The sequence below is a fragment of the Sorex fumeus genome, unplaced genomic scaffold (genome assembly GCF_029834395.1).
Source record: "Sorex fumeus unplaced genomic scaffold, SorFum_2.1 ptg000039l, whole genome shotgun sequence".
In the NCBI taxonomy this organism is placed as follows: Eukaryota; Metazoa; Chordata; class Mammalia; order Eulipotyphla; family Soricidae; genus Sorex; species Sorex fumeus.
In genome coordinates, this window is record NW_026606096.1 from 4,626,134 (window position 1) to 4,649,139 (window position 23,006).

Consider the following 23,006-nt stretch of genomic DNA (forward strand, 5'->3'; position numbering starts at 1 on the left):
TCAACTATTTTATCAGACTATGGTACACTAAAAATTGTTGAATATAATTTAACTATATATTAGGGTTTAATTTGTGTTCTCTATTTTATTACATTGACCTAAATATTTCTCTTCATATCAGAATTTCTTTTTAAATTACTATAGATTTGTTCTAAGTCTTAAAATCTGGAAAGTGTGAAAACTAACTTTTTGTTCTTTTTTCAAGATTATTTTGGGAGATAATCTTGTCATCGGCCACCATCCAGAGTCACATGTCCTTCTCTCCTGAAAGGAAGCATAACTCGCCATGACTATGTCATGGGACCCCACGTCAATCTGTTACATTTGATGTACCACAGAGAATGGTGGGTGAGACCCCTCCCCACCCTACGGGACCCAGCCCTGGCAGCCAAAAACCTCCAGAACTCAACTGCCACCATGCTCACAGCCAGTCTCCACATGCTGGGCCTGAGCCTCATCCACGAGTGAACCTATTCCTGGACCACGTTGCCGCGAATGCCATGAATGTTCACTTCATATCACATACCCTACCCATACTCCAAGAATACCACATCACATTTAAAGGGAAATATTTTTTTACATATATATGTGTGTGTGTGTAACCTTGTGTGCTTACATATGTAAGCACACAAGTTTCAACCTTTCACAACATGTTAGTGATAGGGGTGAAATACAGGAATCTTCATACTCTTTCCTTTAAGGAAAATTTTGTAGTATTTTCAGCTGCTTTTCATAACAAATAGTACAAAATATATTATTTTGGTTTTGTTTTGGAACAGGGGTTTGGGTTTAGGATGCAAATATCTTAAATATGGTAGCAAGAAGGTGTAATAGTGGTGGAATTGTTTTTTGAATATTAGATGTAATCAAATATTGTGAACTACTTTATAAAATAAAACAATTTTAAAAAATAGAAATAAACATTGAGATCCAGAAAAAGAAAATATTATTTTGGATATTGGACTTGAGATTTTATATGAGTTTTAGAATAATTTTGTCTATTTATGCAAAAAGTAAATGGGATTTTGATGGATATTGCATTGAATATATTGTTTCATGTAGTCTTAGTATCCTAAAAATGTTGAGTATTCAATGCATGGAATGTTTTTCTACTCATTTGTATTTTCTTAATTTTTAAGCTTTCATATTTATTTTTTAGTGCATAAATCTTGCATTTCTTATATCTTGTCTATAAATTGGTAAAATTCATTGATACATATTTTATTCTCTTTGATGTTCCAGTAAATGGGACTAATTTCTTAATTTCTCTTTTAAAGTGTTTATTGTTTATGTTTGGAAATGAAATTTATTTTGTGTGTTAAATTTTTATTCTGATACATTTCTGAAACTCTAAATTGGTAATAGAAAATTTTATTTTGGGGGTGTGTTTGTGCGATCTTTAGGATTTTCTATATGTGGAGATCTGCTCTGTGAACAGCGGTAATTTTACTTTTCCCATTTTAATTTGATATCTTCTATAAGATTGCTTTGCCTAGATACTCTGACTAGGAACTATATCACTATATTGGATAAAAATAGTGGAAGCTGGCAGCCTTGTTTGTTTCTAATATCAGAGCAAAATCTTTTTTTTTTCACTATTGAGTATTATGCTCACTGTAGGAATTTTTTATTTTAATGCAAATATTTAAGGTCTCACATTTTTATGACTCACATCAACTGGTAGCTTTTGAAAAAATCCTGCTATAGATAAGCTCTTTCAACATGTGACTCATTTAGAGTTTAATCAAACTCAATAATGGAATTCCAGTCTCCCTGCCCCCCCCCCCAGGCACACACATTTAAATGGTTAAATTTTACATTATTACTAAATGAGTGATCTGGGATTTGAATTGTTTTACCTCAGCTAAAACTCCACTTTCTACTTTACCAAGTTTCTTCCTTAAAAGACAGATCAGATCTATCTCAACTTACATTTCATCTCTTCTACAATATAATGCAAAACTGGACTCAGCCCAGTGCTCAGCATTTTGTTGATGGTTCACTGCCAGGATGGAAATCCATTTCTAAATGCCCTGGGAGCTTTCTTTGTCCCTGCTGAGAGAGAACTGGATCTTTCAGGCAGTTGAGTACACTTTCATCTTGCCAAACACAATGCTCAATCTGGGTATAGTCTCTCCCCGGGCCACTAAGTCTGGTTTCCAAAGTCATTTATTCTTCAACCAGCACCAATAACTTACTCTGTCTTGAGCAATTTCAGTCCCTTACGTTTTGGCCTTTACTGCCTGATTCATTTCAACAGAAGTACTTCTTCCCTTTCACCCTGATTTGTACCCCACATCACAATTCCTAACACCAATGGTACTTTCCCCTTGAGAATTAAAGGGAGCACTGAAAACTGATTCCTTCCTTTTTTCACTCATAAAATCCTCCATTTTTTGCAAAAGTGGAGAAAGACACCCCTTGGTCACTAGCAAGACAACCGTAGGTTACTTTTATTCATTGTTAAAAATGTATCTATAAATAACTTCTCAAATTAGATTCCAGGTGCCAAAAGAACTATCTTCTTAATTTTTTAAATTCTGATTGTGTTTATATTTTGTGACCTACCACATTGATGCTCAGGGCTTGCTTCTATCTCTGTGCTCAGGTATCACTCCTGGCTGTGCTCATGGAACCATATACAGTACTGGGAGTCATCTCAGACTTGTATTAGCCTATAATATCTCTCTGCCCTTCTGACTGGAACAGTTATTTTTATGTTTACTGTCTTAGGATTCTGTATGAAAGGTTGCATTAAAATACCTCTTTTTACACATTACGATGGCATCAGATATTTATATTTTCTGGGATATCATAATTGTAACCCATCCCATTGATGTGCCATAAGGTAAAATGACAATTATGTGTTAAATAAGCCATTTTTTTAAATTTTAATTTTTAAACCAATTTAATTTAAAGAGAAATTCCCTTTATTATTCAGAGACCACCAGGGTCATATTTACATTTCTCCAGGGGCCATGCAATCCTGGGGATTAAACTTGAGATTTTTTGTATGCAAGGCATGCACTCTGCTTCAGTGAGCTATTTCCCTGACCTTATTTTAATTTTTGTTTCAAACAAACTGACTATGAACATAGGAAAAATAAGCAAAAACTTTCATAAGTGATTTAAGGCAATGCCTACCTGTGTGCTTTCTTATGTGTGCATGTCCACATATACCACTCAAGACTTATTACATGCCTAAACCTTTGGTTGCTGATTAAAATTTAAATCTGTAGGAAGTGACAGATTTTTTCCCTTCTATCTCTTTATTATTTTTTAAATTTATTTTAATTTTTATTAGACACCATGAGGTACAGTTGTAGACTTACAAATTTTTGTGCTTGGGTTACAATTATACAATGATCAAGTACACATACCTCCACCAGTGCCCATTTTCCACCACCACAGATCCCAGTATCCCTCCCAACCCCTAGCCCCCCATCCCATCCTGCCTCTGTGGCAGGGCATTTCCTTTTGTTCTCTATCTCCTTTTGGGTGCTGTGGTTTTCAAAAGAGGCATTGAGTGGCAATCATGTTTGGTCTATAGTCTACTTTCAGCATGCATCTCCCATCCAGGGAGGATCCTCCCAACACCCTTTATTTGGTGCTCCCTTCTCTATCTGAGCTGCCTTTTCCCCCAGCATGTGCGGCTGGTTTCCAGTCCATGGAGTGAACCTCCTGGTATTTATCTCGGCTATTCTTGGGTGTTAGTCTTCTATTTTGTTACTTTATGTTTCCCAGATGAATGCAATCTTTCTATGGAAGTGACAGATTTTTAACCTTCATCACCTTCCCTGCAACCCACGCATGTATTTTGAGTTGGATTGTTGCACAAAAGTTTCTGATTGTCAAAGAATAAACAATGATCATATGGCTAAAAAGAGAACTGATAACTCCCTGCCTGCTAGTGTAGTGGGAGACAGAGAGGTAGGTCATGTTCCAGACTTCAATGGGGAGAAGCTATGCCCTCTGAGAATACAGCAAGAAAGGCTAATTTACCACTTGCCAGCTGAACTTCCCATTCTACTTGCACCCTCTACTTTTTGTTTTTAGAGCAGCACTCTGAGGGATCTTGGGTTTGGATGAAATGTCATCATGGAAATGTGGAAGCATTTGAAAGTGTGGAGCAATTGGAAATGTGAAGAAATGTGGAGCTATCAAAGACTGTGATATAGGAGAAAGAGTCTCAGCTTGAAGGTCTTTCCTACATAACTTAACATCTGTGTGACTTTAACCAAGTGACTTAACATTATGATATGCAGAAAAAATAATTTTCAAATTGCATATTGTTCTTTATGATGTTGTGATAGTTCCATAGATAATTACGAAGAATTATTAAGTGATTAAGTGATCGTCACATTGTATGAATTCAAGCAGTGGAACTTACTAGTATTAGAACCGATCTATTCAACAATCGGTGCCAATGAGAATATTTTCACTCATAGAGGTGAAATAACTTATCAATTTCATGTAGAGAGAGAGCACCAGGATTAAAAACCCACTGATTCTCTAAATCGCTTTGCTTCCTCAGATTTCACCAGTGGGATATATTAGTACTAAAACATTCTCATGCTATTCTTGAGCTCTCTAATGAGCACGCTAATGAAAGACAGATACATTGGGGTGGGAAAAATCCCTGAAAGAGTATTTAAATAAGAAATGGTGAAAGAAATGCTGGCATGCACGTATTTGCTTAAACGCATAAAATGGAGAAAGTCTATGCAGTAAACTAGATATTTTAAAAACTGTAAAACACAGTATTTGCTCCTTGCAGGTAATCAAAGTGACTTGTTTTCTGCTTCAATTTTCTTGAAATTTATAAAGTCTGTAATTATACAAATCATTTTGCCTAATACTGTATCTATGTTATTTTTTGTTAAAATAAAATAAGGCAAGATATTCTCCTTGTGGATATGCAAGTTGAACTGTCTGAAATATAAGTGGACTGTGAACACACAGTCAACACAGAAATGACCAGAATCCATTGCAACCTGGATGAACTAGTCTTCTCTACAAAGAACACAGACAGAAGACATACCTTGGTTGCTTGTTATCCTGTCCCCCACAGGCAAGTACCTGGTACTTTGTCAGTGTTTCATAAGCAATGCTTTAGCAAATTATACAAGGATTAGTTTCCTTTAAAGGAAACTTAAATCACAGAGACTTCCTTTTATTTCTGTAAGAGGTACCAGCACAGGAAGTAATTATTTATTTATTTAAAAAAACTGACATCATGATGGACACCACAGAAATTCAAAGTATCATCAGAGATTACTTTGAGAATCTTTATGCCATGAAATATGAAAAAGTAGAAGATATAACCTTCCAAGACTGAAACAAGATCATTTTGTATTCTTAAACTAATTTTTAAAATTTATTGTTAAATAGGGAAATGAAGTGTCTTAAAATGTGTCCGGAATGTGACTAATTGAAAGAGCTATGCTTGGAGTTTAATGCTTCATTCAAGTGAGAAAAGGAATCTGGAGTTCTGACCTCCGTCCATGATCGAACATCAGGGATGCTGCCTCATTTGCCAAGGTGTTGAAAATCAGATGGGCTGGACATGTAATGTGATTTGGAGATGACTGCTGGACTAGAGCTGTTACAGACTGGAATCCACGGAACATCAAAAGAATGCATGGCCACGCACCTACGAGATGATTGGACTTCTTAGTCAAGACCCTAAACGAATGGTTTGAGGCTCTTTGTGTTTCTGGAATGAACAGATGCCATTGGGCTATACTAGCACATGACAGGGACAAATGCAATGTTACTGGCGCCTACTTGAGCAAATCAATGAGCAATGGGATGACAAGTGATTACAAGTGATTATTAAATAATTTTTTCTGATTACAATGATATGACATAAAGTAGTTGAAAATTCTTTTTTTCTTTTTTAAAATTTATTTTTATTTACTCGATATGCCAAACACAGTAACAACAAGTCTTATGATGGAGACGTTATTGGGCCCACTCGAGCAAATCGATGAACAATGGGAGGACCATGACCATGACCGTGAAAGTTGTTCACAATATTTGATTACATTTAATATTCAAACACCAATCCCACCACCATTATACCTTCCCACTACCATATTTTCATCCCCAAACCCAAACTCTGCCCTCAAAGCAAAACTGAAATAAATTTTGGGGGGGTATTGCTTGTTATGAATGGCTCCTGGGTGAACTCCAAGAATTTTCATACACTTTCCTCTAAGAAACATTTTTTGGACCAAGATGATTTTGGATACCTGCACAGAATATCATTATCAAGAAAGTTGAAATAGTAATCAAAAGTCTTCCCCCCAAAAAAAGTCCAGACCTGTAGAATAACATTGGTTTGTCCTTTCTGCCTTGCCGCAGGGAGCTTAGGTTTATTGAGTTACTCCCATCACAGTGCTCCCATTCCTCTGTGTTCATTTGAATCTCTTTCTTTGTGCTCTGTTAACTTGTAAATGTTGTTTTTCTCTTCTGCTTAAGTCCTTTGCATAATTAATTCAGAGCAATGTCCTTTATGTATGGACACAAGAAGATAGTTAATGCTATGCTATTGGAACTTGGGAGTTAATTAACTCTGAATGATATTTTCCTCCTGGACATCCATTATCTCAACTTAAGCCTCAGTTGCCCTTACTTTCTAGCTCCCCAAAAGTAGAGTCCTGATGAGAAACTGGATGGACTCAGGGCAAGCTGTGTGCTATGTGCTACCCTCACATCGAAATGGGCTTGGCCAAAGTGCCATAATGCTTAACTATAAGTTAAGAGCATAGTCATGGTCAACTTCTGTCATGATCTGAAAAGTAATAATTAGATTAGGATCCTGCTAGGGTTCAGAATGATTAATCTGGTCTGAGCACTGTAGTTGAGTCTGTGGAGAGATGTCCCCAGGAGAGCCAACCTCTAATCTCAATGTATCTCTTACTGTGTCCATACAAAATAACTAATACTAAGAAGTAGAATTAAGAAGTTAATGAAGATATTAATTAAGTTATTGAACTAAGGAAAGGAGAAAAACCCCTAGGTGGGATTTCCTCCCTTGAACCTGATTGGTGGTCAGGAAGGGCTTTTAATATGTTGATTTTGCTGCCAGACAAGGGGTGGTGTCTGCCCTAGATGTCAGGAGTTGGGGAGAAAAGGGAGAGAGACCAGGGCAGCAAGATGAAGTGAGGAGAGACTAGCAAGGGGGACATAGGGAGAAGAATGTAGGGGAAGAATGAAGGAACAGGCACGTGGAGAGAGAGACCAGGCTGCCAGGTGGAGCGTGGAAAGATGAGTGCTAGAGACAGGAGGAGACAGGAATGAGGGGCAGTACGACACTAGAATGGGGGTGCTTACAGAGACGAACAGGCGCTTGGGGAGAATGGAATAAACAGCAATTGAAGTGACTGATCACCAACCAGCTTGGCCATAGTTTCCTCCTTCCTCCACCCATGGCCTGGGCTTCCCCGAGTGGGTGAGCGGCTCGAGACCATGGAACGCAGGCGGAGAGAGGGAGAGCCACCTGGGCTTTCCCTAGCTTCCAGGAAATTACTCACAGACTCATGTAGATTCACTAGTGAGTTCTTTCAAACCTTTAAGGAGGACCTATTACCAATAATTTTCAGGTTCTACAAGAAAATTAAAGAAACAGTGTCAGGTATGCACTCCAATACTTTGCGCTAATTTCCAGATCTCTATCTTTTTCTCACTTTATCATATATATATACATATATATATACATATACACACACTATGTATACACACTGTATATACACACTGTGTGTATATATATATATACAAACATATATTTGTGTAATGGCATAGTAAAGTTATGAATATGAGATGTAAAACAGTACATTTGAAGATGTAAAGGTAAAAGGTAAAGGCCCTCCTGTTGATCGTCGATTTACTCGAGTGGGCCCAGTAACATCTCCATTGGAGACTTTGTTGTTACTGTGTTTGGCATATCGAATACTCTCAGTAGCTTGCCAGGCTCTCCGAGAGAGGCGGAGGAATCGAACTTGGGTCGGCCATGTTGGCCGCTTGTAAGGCAAACACCCTACTGCTGTGCTATCACTCCCTTACTTAGGGGCTGGAGCGATAGCACAACGGATAGGGCTTTTGCCTTGCACGCGGCCGACCCGGGTTCGATTCCCAGCATCCCATGTGGTCCCCTGAGTACCACCAGGAGTAATTCCTGAGTGCAGAGCTAGGAGTAACCCCTGTGCATCACTGGGTGTGACCCAAAAAGCAAAAATAAATAAATAAATAAATAAGTAGCCTACTTATTATAGGTTAGTAATTTTGGCTGAAATAAACTAAATAATTCAAAGGACCATATCTGCAACAGTGGACATTTGTTTATTGTCAACTGTTTTATGATCACTGAAACAGGCCTCTTGATATCTTTTCAACATACCAACTTTGAAGGACATTCTCACAAATATAAATGTCTTTTGAACCTGTAGTTGGGGCTGCTACTACGCAAATTTAAACAGAGTTTGCAAATAAAGTTTGGTCTTTTTCTATTTGCCTTCATTATGTGGATGAGTCTCTTATTCTGTGGAAGATGTTTTCTCTGAAGGCTTAATATCACTCCTAAAGATACTCATATCCGTTTTTCTCTGAGACCATACTGTAAGGGAAAGAACTCCAAAATGTGAACTGGAGAGATAGTACACCAGGTTGTGTGTGCTTGTGTTGCGTGGAGCTGACCCGTGTTTGAACCCATTGCCCTCTTATGGTCTCCCAAGCCCTGCCAAGAATGATCCCTGAGCACTGAGCCAGGAGTAAAGCCTGAGGACCCCTGCTTGTTGCCCAAAACCAATAAATAAATCAATAAAATGTGTAACAAGCTTTGATTTTCTTCATCTCTTTATCAGAGGATTTAATCAAAGAAAAGGAAAAATGTATTTCAATAAAGAGAAAATAATATACAAGAGAGCAAGTAGTTTTATGACAATAGAAATCCAAAACATCAGAAAAAATTCTCATTTTACATATGACTAAAATCTTTCCCTTTCCCCTTGTAGAAGAGAGATGACTATTATAAATGGTCTGTTTAATGTCTAGCAGAACTAAGCTTGGAATCACTTTATTTGAACAGTGAGGTTCTTTCTAACGACTCTCCTATCTTAGATTCCAATTCTGAAAAGTGTTTTCTTCCTGCCCTGTCCTAACTCCTGAGCTGTGACTTTTGTACTCATATAGGATCTAGATCCTCCACCCTCATCAAGGACACTGAATTCTCTCTTCTCTGTTTGAAGATAGAATTTCCACAGATCAGTTTGTATGCTGCCTGTATTTGAGTACTTTAGGTGACTTTGGAAAATTCACATGTATTTAATTAGTTTTTCTGGAAGAGGGTGGCAGAGAGGGACTTTGCGTTTAACAGATGAGGATTAGAACAGCAGTAGGGCATTTGCCTTGCATGCAGCCAGCCTGGCTGAGCCGGGTTCAATTCCTCCGCCCCTCTTGGAGAGCCCGGCAAGTTACCAAGAGTATCTCGCCCACACGGCAAAGCCTGACAAGCTACCTGATATGTCAAACACAGTAACAAGAAGTTTTAAATTGGAGACCTTACTGGGTTCACTCGAGCAAATCGATGAATAATGGGAGGACCGTGACCGTGACCATGAGGTGAGGATTAGGCACATTTAAGTATCAAAGGATGGCCCAAGAGCATGTGTCAGTGGAAGTCTTAGAGACATCCTCTTTTTTTTAAAATTTTTTTAAAACTGTATTAGTGAATCACCTTGAGGTACAGTTACAGGCTTACAAACTTTCATGCTTGCGTTTCAGTCATACAATGATCGAGTACCCATCCCTCCACCAGGGCCCATTTCCCACCACCAATGGTCCCAGTATCCCTCCCACCACCCTCATCCCGTCCCCTCCACCCTACCCTGCCTCTGTGGCAGGGCGTTCCCTTTTGTTCTCTCTCTCTTTCTTTTGGGTGTTGTGGTTTGCAATAGAGGTATTAGGTGGCCATCATGTTTGGTCTATAATCTACTTTCGGCCCGCATCTCTCATCCTGAGCAGATCCTACCAGCACCCTTTACTTGGTGGTCCCTTCTCTATCTGAGCTGCCATTTCCCCCAGCATGTGAGGTCAGTTTCTAAGCTGTGGAGTAATCCTTCTGGTACATATCTCTAGTATTCTTGGGTGTTAGTTTCCCATTCTGTTACTTTATATTCTACAAATGAGTACAATCTTTCTATGTCTCTCTCTCTTTCTGACTCATTTCACTTAATATGATACTCTCCATGTTGATCCACCTATATGAAAATTTCATGACTTCACCTGTTCTAACAGCTACATAGTATTCCATTGTGTAGATGTACCAAAGGTTTTTTTTTTTTTTTTTTTAACAAGTCATCTGTTCTCGAGCACTCGGGTTTTTTCCAGATTTTGGCTATTGTAAACAGTGCTGCAATGAACATACAAGTGCAGATGTCATTTCAACTGTACTTTTATGCATCTCTGTGATATATATCCCAGAAGTGGTATTGCTGGGTCAAATGGGAGCTCAATTTCTAATTTTTTTGAGAAGCATCCATACTGTTTTCCAGAAGGGCTGAACCAGTCGGCATTCCCACCAGCAGTGAAGGAGGGTCCCTTTCTCGCCACATCCGTGCCAACACTGGTTGCTTTTGTTCTTTCGGATGTGGGCCAGTCTCTGTGGTGTGAGATAATATCTCACTGCTGTTTTGATCTGCAATTCCCTGATGATTTAGTAATGATGAGCATTTTTTTCATGTGCCTTTTGGCCATTCAGATTTCTGCTTTGAGAAAGTTTCTGTTCATTTCATCGCCCCGTTTTCTGATGGGGTTATATGTTTTCTTCTCTTGGAGTTCAACAAGTGCCTTGTAAATCCTTGATATCAATCCCTTATCAGATGGGTATTGGGTGAATATCCTTTGCCATTCTGTAGACTCTTTGTATTCTGGTCACTGTATCTTGAGGTGCAGAAGCTTCTCAGTTTAAGGTAGTCCCATTTGTTTATCTCTGTTTCCACTTGGTTGGCCAATGGTGTCACCTTTAAAGATATCTTTAGCTTCAATGTTGTGGAGGATTTTGCCAATCATGTCCTCAATGTACCTACTGGATTCTGGTCTGATATTGAGGTCTTTAATCCAGTTTAATCTGATTTTTGTGCATGGTATTAGGTAGAGGTCTGCGCCCATTTTTTTTGTCTGTAGCTGTCCAGTTTTGCCAGCACCATTTGTTAAAGAGGGTTTTCTCAACTAGCAGCAACCTTCCAGTAAACAAAATATAGCATGTGGTAAAGGATAGCAATCAGTACCCACTGCCACTGCCTCCACATAAGTGCAGAATCAGAAGTATCTGGCAGATAAAATCTATACTACCTCTTGTACCAAGTAACATTAGTTTTATTTTTTTAGTATTGGATTTAAAAGTCCAGTTTGTCTGTGAGCTAATGTTAAGAAATGCATTTCCTCTGTCCCCAATTTCTGCCTTCCTCTCCTCCTTCCCTCTGCCGTGAGACTCCTTTTTAGACATTTAGAACCTTGTTTGCCTGTAATGCCTTGCTTAACTTCCTCCTTGTTTCCACTAAGAAGGGCAGAGGCATTAATAGGTCCTCCAATTGGTAACACAAAAATAGTGGTAGCAATGACAACAATGGGAGGGGAGAGACTATTAGGCTTTGCTCTGATGACCACTGAGCCTCAGTGAAATCCTGCAGGGAAATATCAGTGTTTACCAGAGCACGCATACCTATTTTCAGTTTTCCCATTTGCTTGAGATAATGAAATAAAGTTTTTCCTCCTTTTATAAAAGCAACCGTGTCTCTCACTGAGAGGGAGTCCTTTACAATATTTGACATGCTGGTGAGCCATGCAGGGTGGGTTCAAAGACATAGGAGGCCAGTTATGCTTCTGTACTTCCATCCATATCTGTATCAACTCGGTCTATCAGGAGCAGTTCATGTGGGAGAGAACAGGACTGAACAAGGGCACAGAGTATGGAAAGCGGAGAGAAGCCTGAGTTTCTCTTCTATGACTAATAAAATGATTGTGGGAGTGGGAAAAAAAGGACAAGCTCTTGTAGGGATGAGATAGCTGAACAGTCAATTTTTTAAAAAAATTTATTTATTTATTGAATCACTGTGGGAAAAGTTACAAAGCTTTCAGGTTTAGGTCTCAGTCATGCAAATATCAAACACATTTCCCTTTACCAATACTTATTTTTTACCATGAAGAACCCCAATAAAACCCCACCCCCACCCCTCCCAGTCCCTGTGAGGCAGATGAATTCTAGTTAGCACTCTATCTGCTTTGATTAGATTCATTGTTTCAATAAAGTTTCACCACTATTATTTAGAGTTTACCCTCCCCCCCAATCAGACATGCGGAAAAAGCATTGTGAAGTGATTTGCTTTCTACAGCTGGGTTCAAGAATTAAATGTTGGTTTTAGATTTCTGCTATTTTACTTATTAACCCTGGAAGTATTTCTACTGAAAGTCAGATAATTAAAAAATTGGTTTCTGTGCTCTGGAGTCGTGGCCATGCCGGAGAGCCGCTCGTGGGGGGCAACTGGTGACCTCGGTAGGGCGTGAAGGGCAGGCTGAGACGCCCCCCTTCCCATGAGGTTTTAGTCGCCCCCACACTTCTGGCTCATACCTGCTGTCCACAAGGTTCCCATGCGGCCGCCATCTTTCTTTTCAGAGAGGAGAGGGCGAATGGGGCAACACCCTTTCCTCTCCGGGCAGACATGATGGCCTAGATTAACGCATAGTCCGTTCACTTTTCTGCTCCAAGCTGCTGGGTTCTGCATTAAGTCCTTGTGCTTCTGGGGCCGTGGCTGTGCTGGAGAGCCACTCGAGGGGGGCAACTGGTGACCTCGGTAGGGCGTGAAGGGCAGGCTGAGACGCCCCCCTTCCCATGAGGTTTTAGTCGCCCCCACACTCCTGGCTCATACCTGCTGTCCACAAGGCTCCCATGCAGCCCCCATCCTTCTTTCCCGAGAAGAGAGGGCGAATGGGGCAACACCCTTTCCCCTCTGGGCAGACATGATGGCCTGGATTAACGCATAGTCCGTTCACTTTTCTGCTCCAAGCTGCTGGGTTCTGCATTAAGTCCTTGTGTTTCTGGGGCTGTGGCCGTGTTCCAAACTTAACTCTGATTTTCAGGGAGAAACGTTGGGTGATTTACTTCCCATTCATCACTTTGTATATAGAGAGATGTCGCTTATGCGGCCGCGCGGTTTGGACGAAAAGTCCTAGTTCCTGCATACTCGAGCTATGCTTGTAGAGGCTTCTGGTCACCGGGGTTCCATCTGGGGGAGGCGGGATGTGGCACCTACCCCATCTGGGACTTCCCGATGATCTCGGCTCTTTTTGGAACCTGGTTTTTTCTCCGGGGGCTGTGGAGCCAGCCCTCCATGTGGCCCTTATCTTTGGCTGTATGCTGTAAAGATGGCTGAACAGTCAATTTAAAAGCCAGAGAATCTCAGTTTCTGGGATGCAGTCTGATGAAGGATGGAGTGTTCTGTTGTGATTAAGTAAGAAGAGGCATCTGAGTTCTGGCAGCAGGGGAGGGGATTACCAAGTGAAGGCAGTGGAGCTACTTTGTTTTCAGACACAGATGTAATTATCTCTTTAATGGAGACTTTGATAAGCTGGTCTAGATAAGTAGATATCATGCAAGGACTTTATCAGGTGAATTTAAGGACTGCAGCATACCTAAACAGACAGATAAAGAAACGTTTTATGCATGCATATGTGCATAGGTTTATGTAAATACACAACTGCACAATAACGCAAGAGCCCATACACTAATACCTACTCTCAAAATACAGGCTTACATACATATGAAAATACCTATGTGTAGCACTGTAGCACTGTCCTCCTGTTGTTCATTCATTTACTCAAGTGGGCACCAGTAACGTCTCCATTGTGAGACTTGTTGTTACTGTTTTTGGCATATAAAATATGCCATGGGTAGCTTGTCAGGCTCTGCCATGTGGGATACTCTCGGTAGCTTGTCAGGCTCTCTGAGAGGGACAGAGGAATCGAACCCGGGTCAGCCGTGTACAAGGCAAACACCCTACCTGCTGTGCTATCACTCCATCCCCACCTATGTGTAACTATACACAAATGTGATGTACTGCTTTTAGTCTCATGAAGAAACAACCATTCACATTAGTCCTATACAAGATATTGAGTAGATAAGTTAAATATGCAAATCAGAACAAAATGAAAAATAAGTCTATAGTATTATTGGAGATCACACTGAACTAATGAATATGAGATGAGTGGCCAAGTCTCCATTACATCAGAGCACATAGTGACAAGTACATACAAAAACTTTATGATTGATGAACTCAAAATTTTTTTATCTAGCAGATTTTGATCATGCCTTTACTATGATCATGAGGGAGGGTAACTTCTCTTCCTGCTCTCCTTTCCTGAGAATACATTTTTTGAGCTTTCTTGGAAATCTTGTCTGAGGCAGCGTCATATCTGTGAAGCCCATTCCCTTATTTCTTGAACATCTACACCCCGAACCTCATCTGACAATCAAATGGAAATTTTCTTTCCATTTATTTTCAAAAGAGAAAGACAGATTCATATCAATCAGTGTGATTTGCGTTTCTTTGGAAAATAGCTGTATTGGCAGTCCAAGTATCCCACCTACGACTTGCAGAGGACTGGAGTGATGGACAGGTATCTGAAATCTTGCACAGAGCTGCCTGAAGAGGGGTCTCACCCTCTCATGAGAGAAGGAAGCCCGCAGTGTGCTATCACGCTTCTATCAGACAGGCCAAAGTTTATTTTTATTATTAAACCAAACAATTAAAAATATAGAAACAAATACTTGTGCATTGTGTGTCTGTATGGTGGCAAGGTGAAGCAAATAGTACACATGTTCTTGGGCCAAAGGAGGAGTCAGTGTTTGTGCTATGCCTTGGGACTAGGCATCTTACATCAGGAACATGGTGCAGTCCCAGATGTAGGAGCCCAAAATAGCTCCTTTTCCCGAGGGAGTGCTTAATTTAATGAACTCCTTCCTCATTTCCTTTGTGCTTGCTAATGATTTCAGTGTTGAATACGCAGGAGACGGCATTGGATGGCCAATTTTGAACTTCTAATTTCATTCTTTTTCCCTTTTCTTATTCAAAAGCTTTATTTTTCTTGCTTATAATCCATTTTCTACCCTTCTTTTTCACTGTGCCCCAGAAAGCGAACACTAGCAGTGTTGCTTAAGAGAGGCTGTGTGGCAGTTACACCTCAAGGACTCGGGGATACAAGTAGCCGACTGTCTCTCTAGCACAATCCACTTTTCAGCCCATTGTCTGAACAGTGTGGTGGAATGTGAAGAGGGCCTGTGTAATAAGAGACTTCAAGCTTTCAGTTCCAAAATGACTATATTGATGGCTTAAAGAGAATTAATTTCTGGATGCACAGCTTCTATACATCACTGGCAACATATAGAGTTCTCTCTTCTCTTTCTCTCTGCCTATATCTTAAAAACCCTTTTCCTATTTTACAAATTCAAGACACTCATTCTTTCCACATTTCATTCTTATAATTTTCTTCTTCTTTTAAAACGTTTATTAAAGAACTGTGATTTACAAAGTTAGTTGAGTTTTAGTATGTAATATTTCAATACCAATTGTACCACCAATGTGAACTTCTCTCCACTAGTGTTCCCATGTTTCCTCTCTATTTCCAACCCCTTCCCTATCCCCATCTGCCTCATTACAGTTTCAGTGGTTGCAGCTTACATGTCATATTTTCAGTGCTTTTAAGTCTTTGCCTTGTTTATATGGCTATACCACTCACCCATGTCACCAGTATAACTGAAGCTCTGATTCCCAATTACCCATTACTTGTGATTTTCTTCTTTCCCCCTTAGTGCTTTCCTTCTCTGTCCTTCTCCTCCCTTGACACTGTACTCAAGGGTGATCTAGGCATCCCCACTTTACTACATTTCTGTATCTAGTATTCTATATCCTACAGATAAATGAGATTATCTGTGTTTAGCTTTCCTTTTCTGGCTTATTTCACTCAACATGATATCTTCCAGTTCCAACCAGTTTGCAGCAAATCACATGATTATATATATTATCTTGTAGCTGCATAGTATTCCACTATATATAGCACATCTTCTTACTCCATTAATCTGTCATTGGACATGTAGGTTGATTCCCCTATCTTAGCCATTGTACTGAGTGCAGCATTGAATAATAGTGTGCATGTGTCCTTTAGGGAGAGTGTTTACATGTCCCTGGATAGATGCCTAAAAGTAGAATTGCTGGGTGATATGCATCTTAATTCTGATTTCACTGAGAACTCTCCATACTGATTTCCACAGGGGTTGTAACAGGCATCATTCCCCCCAGCAGTGGATGAGAGTTCCTTTTTCACTATATCCCTGCCAACACACATTATTCCTACTATTTTTGATGTGTGCCATTCTCACTGTTGTGAGGCGATATCTCATTGGCGTCTTTATTTGGATTTCTCTGATGATAAGTGATGCTGAGCATTTTTTCATGTGCCTGCTGGTCATCAGCCTGTCTTCCTCTGAGAAGTGTCCATTTACTTCCTCTACCCACTTTTTGATAGGGTTATTGAGTTCCTGTAATTTCTCTGGTATAAAATGCAGTTCTGGAAGGGTGGAGTGATAGTACAGTGGGTAAGGCTCCTGAATTGCATATTACTCACCCAGGTTTGATCTTATGTACCACACACTGTCCTCCTCAGCCCAGTCATGAGTCACTCTGAGCACAGAGTTAGGAGTAAGTCCTAAGCACCACCAGATGTGGCCCCTAAATCAAACCAAATTAAAACAAAATAAAACAAAGCAAAACAACAGATAAACACAATAACACCTCTGGAAGCTAAGTTTTCTTTAGTAATGAAAACAGTAAATATGAATGCAAAAGCATCCTCCTTTTACTAATTTCATGTATTAGTATGTCTGTTAGAGATAGAGTGTGGTGAAATAAATAGAATGTGGTACCTTCTTTGGGAAGCGTGTAGACAATGAAAGTGATGGCAATTTTAACAATCTTACCAAGCTTTGACTTTTGTCAAAGTTTTTCTGTTCTGAGAGAACATAATGGCAGCAAAGAAAAGAGAATTGATAAGAAATATTCAGTGTCTCTTTAAGATGACTTTTTTTCCCCTACAAATTTAATCACAAGCAATTATGTTTAGCTACTCACAAAACTCATCCTTAGGAAGTGTCATTATCTGGGAAGAAAAGCTCATTGGAACTGCTGAAATTGTACAGGTTAGTGATACAGATTCTATTAAATGCAACTGGAATATTTCCAAGGGCTTCCAAAAATCATAAAAACAGTAGAAAAATTTTTATCTGATTTTTTAAAAATTCAGGTTGTTTAAGAACTAAGTTAAAACCTATTTTATTAAACTGGATCATAAAATATTTACATTAGTCAGTCCTCAGCTTGTTTTTATATGAAAGATTTAATATTTTAACACTGATTTTAAAAAAATAAAACAATGTTTTTGCCGCATGCCATTTGTTTTTACCAGCTTTTGTTTTTGTTGTTGTTGCTGTTTGTATTTTTTTTTTTAGGGTAACACCTTGCAGCGCCCAGTGCTCACTCCTGACTCTGCACTCAGGGATCATTACTTAGTGGACTCTGGGGACCATATAAGGTGCCAAGGATCAAAACTGGGTTAGCCACGTGCAAGACAAATACCCCATCTGCTGTGGCCCTCAGTGTATACTTTTGTATTTCATAAACATATAGAAAAGTATTGAATGTAAGGTATCAAAATTAATGGCTTTACAAGGACACCGCCTGGACTCCCGGGCGACAGCTCCGGCCTCATGAATTCGGCCATCCAGATCAAGCTAAGCCCGTCCCAGACCTCTTCAGCCAGATAAGCCCCGTAGACCTATAGCTGTGCCTTATCTTGCCTTTGTCCATAAAACGTGAACTCCTAAGGCGCACACCACCTGCACGTAGGTTCAGTGGAAAAGCTGGCCAGAATAACAGCTGCTCCAGGACCCGGGCGTGGCCCTGTTGCGGAGGACAGCAGGGAGGCCACTGGGGAGGGCACTGGCGTTGAGCTCAGTCCAAGGGGGTTTGATCCCCAGCATTCCATATGGCTTCCCCGGCCCCACCGCGAGTGATGCCTGAGCACAGAGCCAGGACTAAGCCCTGAGCACCACCAGGCGTGGCCCAAGAGAGGAGCACAAGTTTCCCAACTCATTTTCTGAAGCCAGCATTGCCTGATAGATACCTAAGCTAGATCAAAACTGTAATAAAATTCTTCATAGGGACTGGAGCAATATTTAGGTGTTTGCCTTGCCTGGGGCTGATCTGGGTTTGATTCCCAGCATCCCATATGGTCCCCCAAGCACCGCCAGGAGTAATTTCTGAGTGCAGAGCCAGGAGTAACCCCTGAGCATTGCCGGGTCTGACCCCAAAAGTAAAAAAAAAAAATAAAAAATAGGTATTATTGCCCAGAGAGGTGGTATAACAGGCAGGGCCCTTGCTTCACACACTAAACTGGGTTCAATCTCTGCCACCATATATTTTATTGGGCTGGAGCAATATCACAGCTGTAGGGCGTTTGCCTTGCGCAGCCAGCCCAGCAGAGCCGGATTCCATTACTCTGCCCCTCTGGAAAAGAGCTCAGCATACTGAGAGTATCCCGCCCACAAGCAGAGCCTGGAAAGCTCCCCCTGGTGTATTCGATATGCCAAACACAGTAACAACAAGTCTCAAAAATGCAGACGTTACTGGGCCCGCTCGAGCAAATTGATGAACAACGGGAGGACAGTGCTACAGTGCTACATTACTGAAGTAACAGACACATTTCTTACTTGATTTTAAAAGTTGAAATATTGATTCCTTTCAAATATGCACTCATATTTGCCAAAGGACTGCCTACATTTTATACTTCTTGATTCATAAGTAGCACATGTTTTATTTTTTGTTCCAAATTAAACCACAAAGTTTCAATTGTTTTTATAAATTATAACGTATATTTATGAAGTTTTTTTATTTTGGTCTGACTGCTGTTAGTGATCTATCTTAAAAAGAAGCATAACTTGCACAATATATTTCATTATATTAACCTATATATTATCTTAAAAAGAAGCATAACTTGCATAATATATTTCATTATATTAACCTATATATTATTTCATTGGGTTGGAGTGATAGCACAGCGGATAGGACATTTGCCTTGCATGTGGCTGACCCAGGTTCCAATCCTCACTCCCTCTCAAAGTACCTGGCAAGCTATCGAGATTATCTGCCCACATGGCAGAGCCTGGAAAGCTTCCCGTGACAAATTCGATATGCCAAACATAATAACAACAAGTCTCACAATGGAGACGTTACTGGTGCCCACTTGAGCAAATCGATGAACAATGGGAGGACAGTGCTACAGTGCATTATTTCATTATATAACCTATATATATTTTAATATATATGTTTTTAAAATAATATTGCTAAAATGTATATCAATGTATTCATTTCAATTAAAAAATTAAGCCAGATATATTATGGGAGGAGATGAGTCTGATTGGGTTGATTAGTTGATACTGATGACTGATGTTTCTAATTAGGTTATGTAGCAGAAATTTTTTTGAGTTAGTTGAATCTAAATTTGAAGGACATTATTAAGGAGATAAAAGAAATTTATTTAAAATATATTATCAAATTATTTTAAAGTTAGAAATGCTTTTAGAATTTCTGTTTTAGCTATAACAAAAATCCCCTAAAACTAAAACTAGTTATGGGCTAGAGCGATAGCACAGAGGGTAGGGCGTTTGCCTTGCACGCAGCTGACCTGGGTTCGATTCCTCCACCACTCTCAGAGAGCCCAGCAAACTACTGAGAGTATCCAGCCCGCATGGCAAAGCCTGGCAAGCTACCTGTGGCATATTGGATATACCAAAAACAGTAACAAGAAGTCTCACAATGGAGATGTTACTGGTGCCCGCTTGAGCAAATCAATGAACAATAGGATGACAGTGCTACAGTGCAGTGCTATTTTAGTTATACTAAGTATAAAATAGTATCTAAGTATATAATGAGTATAGTAAGAATAAAATAGTAATGCTTGTAGGAAAAATTAATGGATGCAATTAAATATTTTCAAAACATTTGGGTATTCTAAGTATTGAGAAAAAGTGAACTATTATAATTAATGCTCGAGCATTATAATAAATAAATAAATAAATAAATAAAATGCATATACGCATACTACTTTCCACTCGTGACTTCTTTTCAGCAAGTTAAGACTCTAATAAAAATGTCATGTTAAATATCTCTGAAAAAAGTTTTGGAATGGATTACCAAGAGATTTTCAGCCTATGAATACTCAAAATTAAAAGTGTTGTTCTAGTCAAACTATTTCTAATCTCAAGATTTACAAATGAGTAAATCTCAGTGCTAACTTGTTCGCAACTCTAAGACACAAGTCTAAAATGTACATAATAAGTGACTTGGATGTGCCATGTGAGTCACTGTGAACATGACTGATCTAAAATGTCTGCAAAGCTCTGCAAACCTTTGGCTGTCACTCTGTGTGTGCCTTTTCTGTTTCTTGAGCGTTTTATTCTCCTAGCATAAGAAACACCAGTTGCCAAAGGCTTTTCTTTCCTGAATGGCTGCCCCTCCCACTCCATTGTATTCCTGAGTCCTTACCCACCTTCTCTCCTCTCAGCACAGCTTTTTCAACTTATATTCTAGATGTTTATATTATGAAAAATAAACTGGGTAATTTCACCTTTTTTGACTTTCTGTCTGATACCACAAGAATTTGGAGGGAGATTCCGATGCTACCTTCACTTGCTCCAAACACAGGTGGGATATACTAGCTCCCTATGCTGAACTTAGAAGTCCAGTTTATACAAATCACCTGGCTTCCCCGAGCCACTTTTTACTATCTGCACCTCTACCTTCCCTATCTGTCTAAAGCCAATCAGATTCGCACCTTTAACTTCCATCCAGCAGAGATTGGTTGCAGACAATGAAACAAACAAACACGTAAGGAGATGGACAAAGACACATGGACTGTCTGAGCTTTATTGGTCTCACAGGCAGGCTATTTATTCAGTATAATAATGCTCTTCCATCACTCTCCCAGCTTGCAATAGGTGAACCATTGTTGACAGAGACTTTAAGGACAGTTAATAAGCACATCAACATTCAATATGTACATGAAGATCAGGGGCTGGTGTATTTTACATAATTATCAAGAAGCACCCTTAAGATATCAAGTTCTGACAGTTCCCTATTCCATTTGGCCCAGGCTGCCCCTGTATCTATAAGAGCCTTAAAGGTCTTATTCTATTCTTGCCTGATGCAGTTTTGCAGCCTGCAGATATTGGTTCTCTATTCTATTCTTTTATTTCAATTAAATTTTTATTTTTAGTCACTTGAATTACAGAATTGCTAAGTTAGTCATTATGAATTTCCAGGTGTACATTTTTTCAACACCAATTCCTTTACAGTGTCCAAATCCCTCCACCAATGACACAGTTCCCGCCCATCCCCCAGCCTGCCTCAGGAACAGACACTCTATCATTCCACCATTGTCCCAGTGTTTCCTTCCCTGATTTATGCCCATCTCCAACCCAGTGGCAAGCTTCTTATCTATTCTATTATTCTTTCCTGCTAATGTATTCTTTCTTGGGTGCACTTTTGCAAACCCTTTGAATTTTAAGACCTGCATTATTTTACCAAGGGGCATATCTCCTTCAAGTTTTGGGGGGTTAAGGGGATGAATTGCCACACTTATACCTATTTCTACCCTGCACCCTAACTTTTGAACACTGCATCTGCTATAACTCAGGATCTACCAGAAGCAAAAATCCTTTATCCTAAATATTTTATCTGAACTCTTCCTTTTCTTATTTGTTCTAACTAAAACATAGCCTTTACAGAGGGCATTGCTTTTCTGGACCGCTACAAAGTGTTATATATTTATTACCCTTCATCCTTTATAACATTAAGTATGGTAATGAGTCAGTTGTCCTTTCTCCACTTCATTGTGATTTCTCATTGGTTCTTTCCTCTCTTCCTTTTATGTGGCATTAAATCAGGTCTTCAAATTCACTACCTATTCTTCTTCCTTAGTAGTTACTTTTTATTTTAGGATTATATCCCTTATTTGTCAATGATTTAAACCCCTGGCTCACTGTTCCTCTTTTGTCTTGTCTTCACACACATATATGTTCCCTTTAATCTATCACCTTCTAGGTTCTTAAATTCTTTTCCTTCAATTTGTGCATGCTCTCTTCTATTTTACTAATCTCAAAGGAACTCTCTAAGTTTACCTAACTACTATCACCCATATTACGACCTCAAAGATGAACTGTATCTATCACTTACTCTAGTACTCTAACCTCAACAAACTCTGACTAATATCTAACATAGTAGCCTAAAATACAAAACTAATTATTTTAACTCTTTTAGTCATATTAGTGAAAGAGGGAGCCTCAGCTTCCCTTTACCAGTTGCTGTGATTAAGTCCCATTTTTAACGCCTTCATTCTATATTTTGATTTCCTGTGATTTAAAGTCCCAGGTCTGAGGTCTCCAAGCCTGCTCGGATCAGGGCTGTGCATCTTCCACCCAGATCCTCCATCTTCCAGTAGGCAGGGGTCACACCCACCAACTGCCCCCCAGCGCTGTGTAATCCTATCAACGGCCAAGACTCAGAGACTATAAAACCAGCTCCCGGAAGTGCGCGCGGCTGCATTTGCGGCCGTGCAACATCTTATTATGTCATTCTTGCTTTGGACAACCTGGCAGGCTATCGAATGTAACCTGCCCACATGGCAGAGTCTGGCAAACTCCCCTTGGCATACCCAATGCCAGTAACAATGATGGGTCTCATTCTCCTAACTCTGAAAGAGCCGTGAATGTGGCACTTTTTAGAATCTCAGGGTAGGACGAAGGAGATGTTACCGGTGCCTGCTCGAGGCAATCAATGAACAACAGGATGATCCTGATCATGATCGTGATTTAAAGTTATGAGCCCTTTCTGATAAATAGG